The sequence below is a fragment of the Festucalex cinctus genome, chromosome 7 (genome assembly GCF_051991245.1).
Source record: "Festucalex cinctus isolate MCC-2025b chromosome 7, RoL_Fcin_1.0, whole genome shotgun sequence".
NCBI classification, from domain to species: domain Eukaryota; kingdom Metazoa; phylum Chordata; class Actinopteri; order Syngnathiformes; family Syngnathidae; genus Festucalex; species Festucalex cinctus.
Window position 1 is genome coordinate 5,286,798 of NC_135417.1, and position 12,430 is coordinate 5,299,227.

The window sequence follows — 12,430 nt, forward strand, 5'->3', positions numbered from 1 at the left end:
TGCCCCGAGGACTGCCGCTTTTACACAAAAAAAAAAATGCTGGGGACTGCATGTGTAGCTGCTTATACGCACGTGGACAAAATTGGTACTTGTGCTTCCATTGGAAGCGAGAAACAAACAATTTCAATGATCACTGAAATAACCTAAAACTGACTAAAGGAATAATAAAAAAAAATGCACTGAAAATTAACTGATGAAAATCAAGCTGATAGAATTATGTTTTAAGAAGGAAACTATTTCGCTCCACAATGTCTTAGTACAGTGGTGTCCAAACTACGGCCCGGGGACCATTTGCGGCCCGTCGTCCATTTTTCAGTGGCCCGCGACACATGCTAAAAATGGCCTTTGACTCAGTTCAAATAAAATAAACAAAACAAAAATGTTTGGAGATGGTCAAAGTAAGAAGCAAGGGTATCAAAAAACAGGTGCCATTAAAGGTTATTTTAGTTAACTAAAACTAATGAAAAAACTAAAACTAAAATTCAACAAACAATATTGTTACCGAAATAAAATAAAAATGAAAAAGCTTTTTAAAAAACGAAAACTAACTGAAACTACATTTTAGGTTTACAAAACTAACTAAAACTGACTATAATTATAGCAAACGTCCTTCGTTTCAGTCTTTGGTAATTAATTTAATGCATGAGCCTTTGGGGATGATTTTAAATGTGATTTTTAATAGATTTATATTGATATAAAGTGGAATAATGACGTTTGGACACCCCTGTCTTAATGTGTAGAGCAGTCTAAAATTGTACTCAAGTAAGAGTACTGTTACTTTCAAATAATATACTCAAGTCAAAGTACAAACTAGTCGTCGTCCAAAATAATTATTTGAGTAAAAGTATTACAAAAAATAAAATTAAAAAAAAAAGTTAAAAAATACTGACGTACTGAGTAACTGGTGAGTAACTTCCAATTTCTTTTTTTAAATCAGCATGAACGTCAAATAAAAAAATATATATAAATAAGTAAATTCTAATATTGCTGAACAATATCACTTTATATAAAACAATAAATAAAATATGCATGAAATAACAAATGAGAAATCAAATCTGTATAAATTAACATAAATTAAGACAAATTCATGAATATAAATAGTCTACACACCCCTGTTAAAACGCCAGATCATTGTGATAAAAAAAATAAATGAAAACAATATAAATAATAACCCCAAAATTTTCCAGCACCTATAACCTAAACAACTCATCTGGTTTAAAAAAAAAACAAATGAGATATGAGGTGAAGATAAAGCAAGCAACTGACAAAATGTAGGCGAGTACCAACCCAAAATCAGCCTTATTTAAGATATCGGGTACTCATTGAGACTGTCAATACCAGCCAATAAAGATCTTTGTTCACAATTTTCTGTCATTGTGGTAAAAGTAATTTATCTATCTCGCGCCAGGACTCAGTCCTGCATTTACGAGTCACTTTGAAAGGTCTGCAAAAACGTGTGAAGTCATGTGATTGGTGAAATGGAGTCAAATGTCACAAGTGGTTAGAACCCAAGGAGGAAGTCGCTCTCATATGCCAAAAAAACAAGCAACAAGCAATTATCCATCCATTTGAATTATTGATTGACAAATAAAAGTAGCATGCAGAATCTAGATCAAAGTACGTTTTCTTCTTAACATAAATACTCAAGTAAAACTAAGATGCATGTTGTATTAAAGCTACTGCTGAGTATAATTTATCCCAAAAGTTACTTGAGTAACTGTAACTGAGAAAATTTAGCACATTACTGCAGTGTACATCTCTGCTAAAGGTTCAAGATAATGAGCATCAGATGTCGAAAAGAAAAGATCATAACTCGGCCTCCTCCATGTTTCACTGTAGGTACAGTGTTCTTATCTTTGCCTGCTTCATTCTTGCGTCTGCAAGCATCGAGCTGATGTGACTTGCCAAAATGTTCCAATCTGGACTTATCTGTCCAAAGGACATTCTCCCTCCAGCTTTGTGGCTCGTCAATATGCATTTAAGCAAATTCTAGTGTCATTAGCTTCTAGTTCATTCTTCAAATATACTCTCTGGATACATAACTTATTTGACATTAGTGTGATTTGAAAGCAGATTGTCTGCTCTCAATGGCATAAAGCAAAAAAACAAAAACAAAAAAAAAACAGAATATTTTTCTCCAAATCGTCAGAAGCCTTATTTCACACTAGTGTGAACTTTTTAGCTAACGTTGGTGACACTGCAAAAACGACACACAATTGTGAACTTTAGCTAGGCTTGGTGACACGCAAAAATGACTCAATTAATTGTAAATTATTCAAAGAAAGAAAAAACTAATGGGATAATGGACCAATTAGATGCATTAAAATATATTATAGACTTTAATCTAATTAGCTTTCTGGATTTTTAAACTTTTTTCCCCCCTTTCTAGTGGGACAGTAAACTACAGGTATTGGACAACTTAGTCACTTAATGTTGCATTTGGAAACTAAGCTGAAAAACTCTAATTTCTGAAATGTTGGCAACAAACAAACAATATGCCAATTAAAACAATTTTAATGAAAGCAATTAAAGCAATGAAGTGCCTAAAAAAGGAAATACATTTCTATAATTGAAATTGGGAAATATTTTTCTATTCCTGGACTCCTCCTATATGACATACTGTATAGATTTTTTCGTATAGTTTATTTGAAAGCCACTTTCATTCATACACATATGTACGATATACAGTAGGGAATGTGTAGTTAAGTTAGTTGAAGTTTAAATTTGATTTTATTTTATTCTTAACAGCTCAGGAAAAAGTTAGTTTAATAGGCTCCTGGCCTTTTTTTAAAGACGCCTACGGCCATATTTATTGCAATGTTGTGCCAATTAAATAGAAAACTCAGACTTTTTCTTTTAAACAGGTCCACTCTAAGAAAACACTTAACTTAAACACCTTCCTTCAAACAATTTCTTAATACAATATATTCGAATAAAATGACACACAAACAGAATTGCTAGTAAAAATTGGGTGGTACACTGGCTTGTGATAAGGAGAGGAGCTTTGCTCTTAAACCACTCGGGAAGATTTGACTTCAGCGTCACTTTACTAATGCCCCCATCTATGTAGGCAATTAGAAAACGTTGTGATAATAAGTCACAAAAGAACGCTACCAAGTTCCAACTTCAACAAACTAGCAGCGCTAGCACTACTAAGCTAGCAATACAAAATTAGCAATAGCACTGTAAACTAGCCAATGTTAGCCAATAGCCACAGCTGCTATGTTAGCATGACTTATTGTAATACAGTGTTACAATAGCACTAAAGGATGTTGTATGAACTATATGTTTTTGGAAATTTCAATAAATTAAAAATCAAAAAGATGTAGGAAACATACCTGTCAAGCAGAAATGTTGCTAATTCTGTGACGCTTCTGAAACCTCTCAGCTGCCTGAGATCCACAGACAGTATATGGGCTATGAATGGGGCCCCTCGTGGCTGAAGCCACACGGCAGCCATCTTATGTTGCCACTCTTATTGGCAACTTCTGTTATTTTTCCACTGATTTTCGTTATTAGTCCATTCATATATAAATCAGTGCTAGGATCCCGATACTCTACTTCTGTTTGCTTGCCCAGTTGTTAGCAGACATCTGCTCACATCTGGATGGGCATTTTTACATTTTATTCCAGATGTGGATATTCCAAAATAACTTTAAGAATGTTCCTGAAACCCAAGCTAACAGGTCAGTGCAAGGCTATGAGGGTGTGCCAGTTACCTGCTATAAGTGTGCCCATGAGCGTGAAGCAAATGATTGACACCTTATCGGTCACGCCTCCATGTCTCTGATCAATTGTTCTTCCACCGGCGTTGTTGTGGATTCTGCAAACTGCAAACCCCCCTTTTATCTGAGAGAATTATTTGGGCAGTGATTCCCAACCACTCTGTGGTGGTAAATTCACTTCAGTTGGTGTTAAAATGATGTATTCAGTCCTAAAAACGTATGTTTTCAGGTAACTAACCACCCACATAATGTGACAGGCAGACCGTATAAATACTAGTAGTTGTAGCAACCAATAAAAGTTGACCTGCCCTGAGGAGACCCCCATGAGTAATCCACCTGTTATCAGGACAGATGTTCCTCACAAATAAGACCTCATGTTTTAAGGCAAGCCCCTCACATGGCACACATCTCACTCAAGTCTATTAACATAATCCAGCGAGAATAAGCCTGAAGCACTGAGTCAAGCCTAGCACACAATCATTTGGGAAGCAAAAGTATGATGTCATCCAGTAGAAATGTGCCATGTGTAAGTGTAGTCCACAGCGAATAAGTTCACGGGTTTACATTTTAGAGCCATTTTACATGCACTGTTGCTCCCTGGTCAATTTGGGATTATTTAATTGCAGGGAGGAGGTCCAATATGGTGCAAACATAAGGGTGGAAGCAGTTGGAATCGCCTCACCTAAACGCTAAATCGACTGCTCTGCGGTGCCCATCTTGCCTGTTCTCGTAAAAAAAATATATATACCATCATTTAATTTTTACATGGCGTTTCATGGGTAAAACGAGCGAGCCAACTTCATGTCACTGCCCGCATGTGGAAGCGTCAACGTCATTTTGCCACTAACTTCACATCCGCCGTGACACAACCCGCTGCCATAATCACAACAAAAGCCACACACACGCCGTGTTAGCGGGTTTTATATTTACCAGTTTGCTACTGTACGAGCGCTGCAGCCATTTATCCGGTGGCGAACGGGCCAGCGGTCCGCATTTCCTGGATTGTGATGCGCCGGATGGAGCCGCTCTCCGAGCCCCGTGGGTCCTGGGGAAGGGAGGGAGTGAGGGTCGAGGGGGGTCAGGGGGCTTCCCGCCGCGGTGTCAGAGCGGACAGCGGGTCCACATTCAGCTGACGGCCACAACAAAACAACATCACGCAGATCACACTCCGTGGCTCCGCACCACCCCGCACGGCAGGTCCGGTGGGCACCGCCCCCCTCTCAGTCTCCTCCAGTGGGCTGGTCCGATCCCGCCCACTTTATGAATATTCATGACGGGACAGAGAAGCCACTTGGCGGGAGGAACACTTCCCCATAATACTGTACAGTACTCGACTATACTGCACTGTTCATTCCAGTTAGCTAACGATGGAACTGCTATCTATCTATCTATCTATAGGCCAAAAAAAGAAAATAGGCCTAACAGTAAAAAAAAAAAAAAAAAAAAAACACCTAACCCTAACCCTAAGATGCAAATATACCATAAATATGCCCTTAAAGTTGATGATTTACTACAGAAAAAAAGTTTGTTTTTCAAATTTTTATCTTTTTTTCTGAATATTTTTTTTATAATATGTTTTCTTTTAGTGATTTTTTTTTCAGGTACAGCATAAATCTAGCATAGCATGTAGCATAAAGAGGGTTTGAGAGTGTGTGGCGAGTTGCAAAATTTTGCAACATTGAACGAAGCCGAAAAGCAACGCTCGCTACGTCATGTGCGCCCACCTTTGCAAGCCTGTGCCGCTCGGAGAGATACAGGCTTAACTTTTTGAGGAACACGTCATCCAGTCAAGGCAAGATGAAGTGCTTCTTTTTGAACATGAGTAAAGACAGCCATGTTTCACATGAAATTGACTCAATTTTTCCTATATTCTGGTATTGTTATGTTCTGAGGTTGGATCCCAAAACTCAGACACAAATAAGATTTTAACTATTTATTCACATAACATCGAGAGGCATAGAACAACTTGACTAGACGAGAAAAAATGAGAATACGTCGAGAATCACGACTCGCCAAGTCCGCTTGGGCTGTGGAGATGCACAGAGAAACAGAGGTAATAATCTGACAAACATACACTTCTCCGTTTGGCTTAAATAGACAGTCAATTGATCGGATTGGCTGTGGCGAGACATGTGGGTAACAGGACTGACATGGAATTATCTGATTGGCTGTTGACCAAGTAAAGGGATTAAAGATTCTTGACATCACATAGCTCCTGACATCACGTAGCGTTTTTCCAGTTGAAACCATATGATGGTTACATCAGTTCAAAACAGACACTTGACCTCACTGTCATGACCCAAGCATAACCCTTGCATGACCCAAACCTAACTCTGGCATGACCCAGTCATGACAGTTATCATATATGATTAGGTCTAATATGGTAAATAAATTAATCACTGAGCTGTTGCTTTTAATATTTTGTCCGTAAAGTAATGCGGGTAACAAACATCTACTTTCCTTACATAAAGGTTGGTCAACGTAAAGGTTTACCTAAAGGTAGAATGGTTGCCGTGAGGAAACTTTGCTAAGGATTTGTAGATTTAGTTTTTTATTCCTTCTCTCTCAGACAGAAAATAATCAAAAAAAACATTCCAAAAAAGAAAATCTGAAGAGCTTCTTTGGCAATACTCAAGGGCCGGGAATCTGACAAAAGAAAAGGAAGTGACTGTAAACGCAGCATGTTAAGGACGATGGCACACATTTAATACACTTCGCAAACTAATCACTATCAACTACACATTGGAGAGCTGCAACTGACAGAGCAGTACCGCTGTACTAATGCAGCGTGGGTAATGTTCCCGAGAAGTCATTGCGCAGATACATCTTTCAAAATGTTGGAGTGTCTGCAAGATTTTTTGTCTATTAATTTAGGTGAGGTCACCGATGTTGAACTTGAGAAAGGGGCCATGGTTGTAGCTCACTCGTGAAGTATTAGGTAGACAATATAGGTAGACATTGGTTACACTAAACTAATCCAAGCGTGCCTTTATGGGCCTCACTGTGTACTGATGTGTCGTCATGCTGAAAATGTTCTCACAAAGATGTCAATAAAGAATCATCTGAAGTGTCGTGTTGTGCCTGTGGACAGAAGAAAAATTGGGGGGGATCTTGACAATAACATGTTCTATGCATCCCACTAGTCTAAATACAGTATTCTGGTTAATATTGTGTTAGTGGAATATGAGTTAATTAGCAAAATCCAGCCGTTTTCATCAATATCAGAAGGCGGCCGAGTGAAGATGACATCACAGTTGCTCAGGTAACAACTGCTCAGCTTCAGAAAACAGGTGCGCTGTGATTGGTCGTTTCTCTGAGCAGCTGTGATGTCATCTTCAGTCGACAGCAAGTAGCAAAATGGCCGCCACTGAGAGGGATAAAAAAAAAACGGCTTGTTTTGGCTGCATGACTCAGACTCATATTCCACAAATGTAATATTAATCAGAATGTCATGTTTAGATTGGTGAGGTCACATATAACATATTATTGTCAAGAAATGTTTAAATAATGTAAAAGTGAAACCAGAAAACATTAACCACAATATACTTATATTGTTTCCTGATGATTTATCGAGGGTGAGGCAGTTTAAGTGCTTTATGTGATTTCTAAACATCTTTTTGTTTCTGTGTGGAGCCCCCTGTCAGATTTTCGAGAACTGCATCGAGTTTACCTCAGAGGACCCTTGACATGCTTGAAAATTCAAATGTAAATAAATGTTTACTGAATATTATAATAATGAATATTATATTTAAATAAATGTCATTTGTACTCCATAGTTCATATTAAACTCATTCACTCCCAGCCATTTTCACAGAAACAGTCCCGTTCGCTCCCAGCTGTTTTACTGGATTTTGACTGATTTTGCAAGGCCCACAGAATATTGTGTTCTATTGCTATAAAAGGAACCTATCAAAAGAAAGATTAAAGTCTCTACTTTCACCAGGGAAAGAAAGTATGTTTCTATCTGTTTCCGTTTTGCAGCAATTAGCATTAGAAGAGAGCTAAGTTTAATCAGTTTTCACAAATCTATTTAAAATTGTAAGTAAATGAGCTTTTTTTCTACATGGCCCTGGTTGATCTCCTTTACTCTGCTGCCACCTGCTGGCCGTTTGTGTAATAACTACCATTTCTGCAACCGTTCTTTGCAGTTGAGAGGCTGCCTCAAAGCCTTCTGTATGCTCTAGCATAAAAAAACAAACAAACGTATAAATACGTCTTTGGGACACAGAAAATTAAAAAAAAACTTATTTATACGTTATTGGGAGTAAATGAGTTAATAACTTACATTGATTTCATTTGATTTACTGCCTCACATTGATGGTGCATTAAAACCACTTAAATGACCAAATATAACACTTTGTCCAAAAACGGATTAACCACCATGACATAAGCTTACAGTGTACTCAATGTAAATATTAAACAAAGAGCCACACTTTTCATATTATCAGTGACGCCTGTGTATTTGCTGTCCGTCTTTCCGGTGTTGAGAAGACCGCCATGGCAAGTAGGGAAGGAAAAGTGTGAAGGTTGGGAAGGGGTGTTTTTTTTTTTTTTCGAAAAATAGGAGCGCAAAAAGGAAAGATGTGTGGGAGGAAGTGAGAGACAAGAGGAGGCGATGGGAGGCGTGCAGGAAGACGCGGCGGCGTGAGCGTTCCCAACTGCATGCTACAATATGACTCTGACAGGCTTATGTAACCAGACTGGCCTGGCATTTGGCTCACAGCAGACGCCGACTGCACTGACTTATATAACTGCATCAGCTGCGCCTGTGAGCTGTGGGGGGGGTGCGGTTAGCATGCATGCTGGAGAGCGGCGTGTGCAACAAGCACACACGGAGCGCTTGCACTGCAGTCGGGGATTGCCAAGTTGAAGTCGACTGACAAACACAGTCAAAGTTGAAGGGAAGTTCTTTAGGTTATTCACTCAAATGGAGGGAAACCCGTCAGTGAGGGTTGACCTCCCGTCGACCTTTGTTCGATTCAGGCTTAATGTTTAGGACGCTTGCTGAGATTCATCCATCTGTTCTGTCGTGAGCCTCCAATTTTGTACTGCATGGCGACAATGTAGAGTTTCTCACAAAAGGGAACACAGCACTCACATTTTGGCAGATTTTAGTTATAAAACTGACGAAATGACACTTTGTTCCCTCAAAGTAACACAAAATACAGCCATTAACTCATTCACTCCCAGCCATTTTCACTGAAGTAATCCCCTTCACTCACAGCTGTTTTACTGGATTTTGACTAGCAAGGGGAAAAAAAGAAGAAGTATATTTCTATCTTTTTCTGTTTTGCAGCAATTAGCACTAGAATATAGCTAAGTTTCATCATTATTCAGAAAACTGTTTCAAACTGTGGGGGAAACAGATTGTTGCAACAGGGCCCTCGTTGATCTCTTATACTCTGCTGCCACCTGCTGTCCGTTTTTGTAATAACTACCATTGGCTCAACCGTTCTCTTCAGTTCAAAGGCTGCATCAAAGCCTTCTGTATGCTCTAGCTGAGTCTAGCATGAAAAAAAAAACATAAAAACGTGTATACACGTCATTGGGACACTAATATTTAAAACAGAACGTATTTATACGTTCTTGGGAACAAATGAGTTAAGAGTTAAACATCTGGCAAAGTGAAAGTCAAAACTGAGCAGTTTGTCCCTTTTCCTTCCCCTAGTGTCATGTGATCCGTTAGTGTTATTTGGTCACAGGTGTTAAATGGTTACTGGACTCATTGAGCCATTTTCAACAGGACAAAGATAATATTATAATTCATTTGATAACTTCGATATTTTTCACGAACAATTAATAGCTTTAAAAAACTAATTTTGCCACAGTTTGCGAACTAAAACAGGTGAGCTGTGATTGATCGTTACAGATTTCCTCAGCACAGGTGATGTCATCGTCAGTCGATCGCGGGAAAATGTGTTGTTAAAGGTATTAATTGTACATGACACATAATGAAGTTAATGAAGTAATTCTAGTCAAAATATTAAACTTTTTGCTGCTTAAAATGGCTCAATTAGTTCAGTATCCATTTAAATTTGGTTTTACAGCTTTCACACTTTCCTACTGGTTACTGAAAGTTCAACATACCTCATGGCAAAGAACTCTCTGAAGCTCTGGGGAGGAAGAAAAATGCTTGACAGGTGGAGCAAACCATTTTTGAGGCAAAAGTATGTGGGTTGTATTTTTTTCCTTGATAAATTATACTAAGTAGGACTACTGTATGGTTAGCTAGCTTGGTTAGCTAGCTTAGTTAGCTAGCTTGTTAAATAAGGAACTTCAGGAAATAAATCTTTCCATCTCTCAAATTTGGGTGGTGCTTGGATGAATTTTAGGCCTCAACACACGCTGGTATAAAATTTAAACATTGAAAACCCCATTTTTATTATCCAATTACACCAAGTACAGACATACATCAGGTCAAGGATGCCCAACGTTTTTTTTTTCCTATAGAAAATGTTTAAAATCATAACCAGAGACCGCACTGCCTGACATTTTCGTCGCGGCATAATGAGCGAAGATTGAGGTCAGGGTAAACCCCAGCATAAAGTGGATGCACGAGTAAAAATCCCAAGATACGGAACTGAGCGCGATTGCGGAGCTACGCTAAGTGGTTCATAATCAGCACGTTGCAGCTTCTGATCTCGTATTACAGCGACAAATTGCATCGATGATAGAGGAAATGAAGGTGGGATTTATGACAGCGGAGTCAACGGCCAAAGCAAATGACTTCAATCTTTCCCGGGAGAATGACTGAGCTCACATTTGTAGATGTGGCGATAACAGTGGAAATAAAGGCGTAATTTACGACGTCGGGCTATTTCGTCCTGGATGCTGTTGGCTGCGCGCACAGGCTCTTACGTTTCAAACAGTGCAAAGAATTATTGAAGCTCTGAAAAAAATCAAATAAAAAAACGCATTCGGGTTTGATTGCAAAATGAGAAATGAAGAAATAAGTGAGTGGAGTTTTGTTAAGCTCAGACAGCAGATAAAGTGATTTAAATGTTTTTTTTTGTTGTATTCCGGGTTAATGTCACTGGTTTGTTTACTACAATGTCTGAGTGTTTCCGTGATGACTGCGCCAGAGTGGACAGAGCGTCTGACCCAGCGTCCCGGAGCCACGTACAATGCCAATGTGAATGAAGCGCACTGTCGAAAGGGGACAAGACAGGATTTCCAGTCTGAAAAACAGTGATTGTTCCTGCTTTGCAAGGTCTTGGAGGAGCTGGGAACTATTCACCTTGAAAAATGTAGCATGATGTACTTTTACAATTTTGGTTCTCAATAGTCACTCAAACAGGCAAAAATAAAAGGCAGAACTTGAGATACAACTAGTTATTTGGTGTTGAAACTTGCTCCATTATTTAACCCAGGGGTCTGCAACCTGCAGCTCTGGACCCACAAGTGGCTCTTTAGTCCCTCTCCATTGGATCTCTAAAAAAATATTTTAGAAATTAATATATTTTTTAACCTATTTCATTTTTTGATAAAATATTCTTCGAATGAATTAACGATTTAAACAAAAAATAATAAATATTCAAAAAATGTCAGTCCAAATTTATGTTGTCAGAGAGATGAAAGGTAGATGAAGTTTTTAAAAACATCTAAAAATGTCCAAAAAGTGACCAAAAAAAGTCCAAAAAGATCCAAAATGAGTAGAAAATGACCATATAATGTACACAAAATTGCCCCCCCAAAAAGTTAGAAAATTAATCAAATAAAATACAATGAACTAAAGTAAAGAAAAGCAGACTCACAAAGTAACCATAAAATGCCCAAAAACAAAAGGAAGTCAGAAAATTAACATAAAACGTCTTTAGAATTGCCCGTCAAAAAAAATAAAAATAAAAAATCAAAATAAAAAAAATCTAAAATCCCCCCCCCCCCAAAAAAAACAAAGATTGTCATATATCATTATATCATACACAAAATTGCCAAAAAATAGTAAAAGATAAATAAAAAAAAAACATGAAAAAAATTAGCACAAAAAAAGAAGTCCAAAAAGGAGAGAGGCAATTTTTATTTATTTTTTTAAGAATATTCCCTAGCCTAAAATGGCTCTGTTGCCAATAACAGACCCAACTGTATGCGCTGCCATCTCTCAGTTGTCTTTTTCCGAAGAGGAGGAAATTAGCTACGCAGTGTGACAGTGGCACTATTCAGGACATATGTGGATTAGGTGGTGCTGCTGAGAGTTGCTGGGAAGTCAGCTTGCAGAACGGAGTGTGTCATGTGCAACTCAACACATTGCCAAGTGCACTGGGCCACTATTATGGCAGCCAGAACCAACAGGAACCTTCCTCGCTGCCAGGCAAGAAGGAAATAACACCATGGAGGAGGAAAGTGCTGCCTTACAGTACAGCAGTTAGCAAAACAACCAAAGAGTTATGCCCGTTTATGGTTGAGGTAATGGAGAAAATACACCTTACAAGTTCATCAAAGCGCTTTACATTTTGACTACCCATTCACCTACTGCTGACGCATCATGTCACATGATGATGTAACCACCATGCCGCCCCAGACGTACATCATGACTTCAATGCAAATCTAAAAGCAAACACATTAGCATCACATTGACAGCACAGATAAGGAGACTTTCAGTACAATCAGTTGCACCCATGGATGAATCACTGGTAGACCAGAAGTGGATGTAAACAAAAGCTACACCTCGACAGTGTTCTTATGAAATGAATGCTCCGTCACCACAA

At 38.5% G+C, this 12,430-nt stretch overlaps 1 protein-coding gene across 2 annotated transcripts in view; it reads right to left on the reverse strand.

The window, feature by feature from the left end:
• The window catches only part of hivep3b (HIVEP zinc finger 3b), a 66,249-nt gene extending 61,332 nt beyond the window's left edge, over positions 1-4,917 (reverse strand). For both annotated transcript variants that reach the window (XM_077526735.1, XM_077526736.1), the window contains exon 1: positions 4,656-4,917. The gene's annotated coding sequence lies outside the window, so the exon portion shown is untranslated. The remainder of the gene's footprint in view (positions 1-4,655) is intronic.
• Between the last annotated feature and the right edge of the window lie 7,513 nt (positions 4,918-12,430).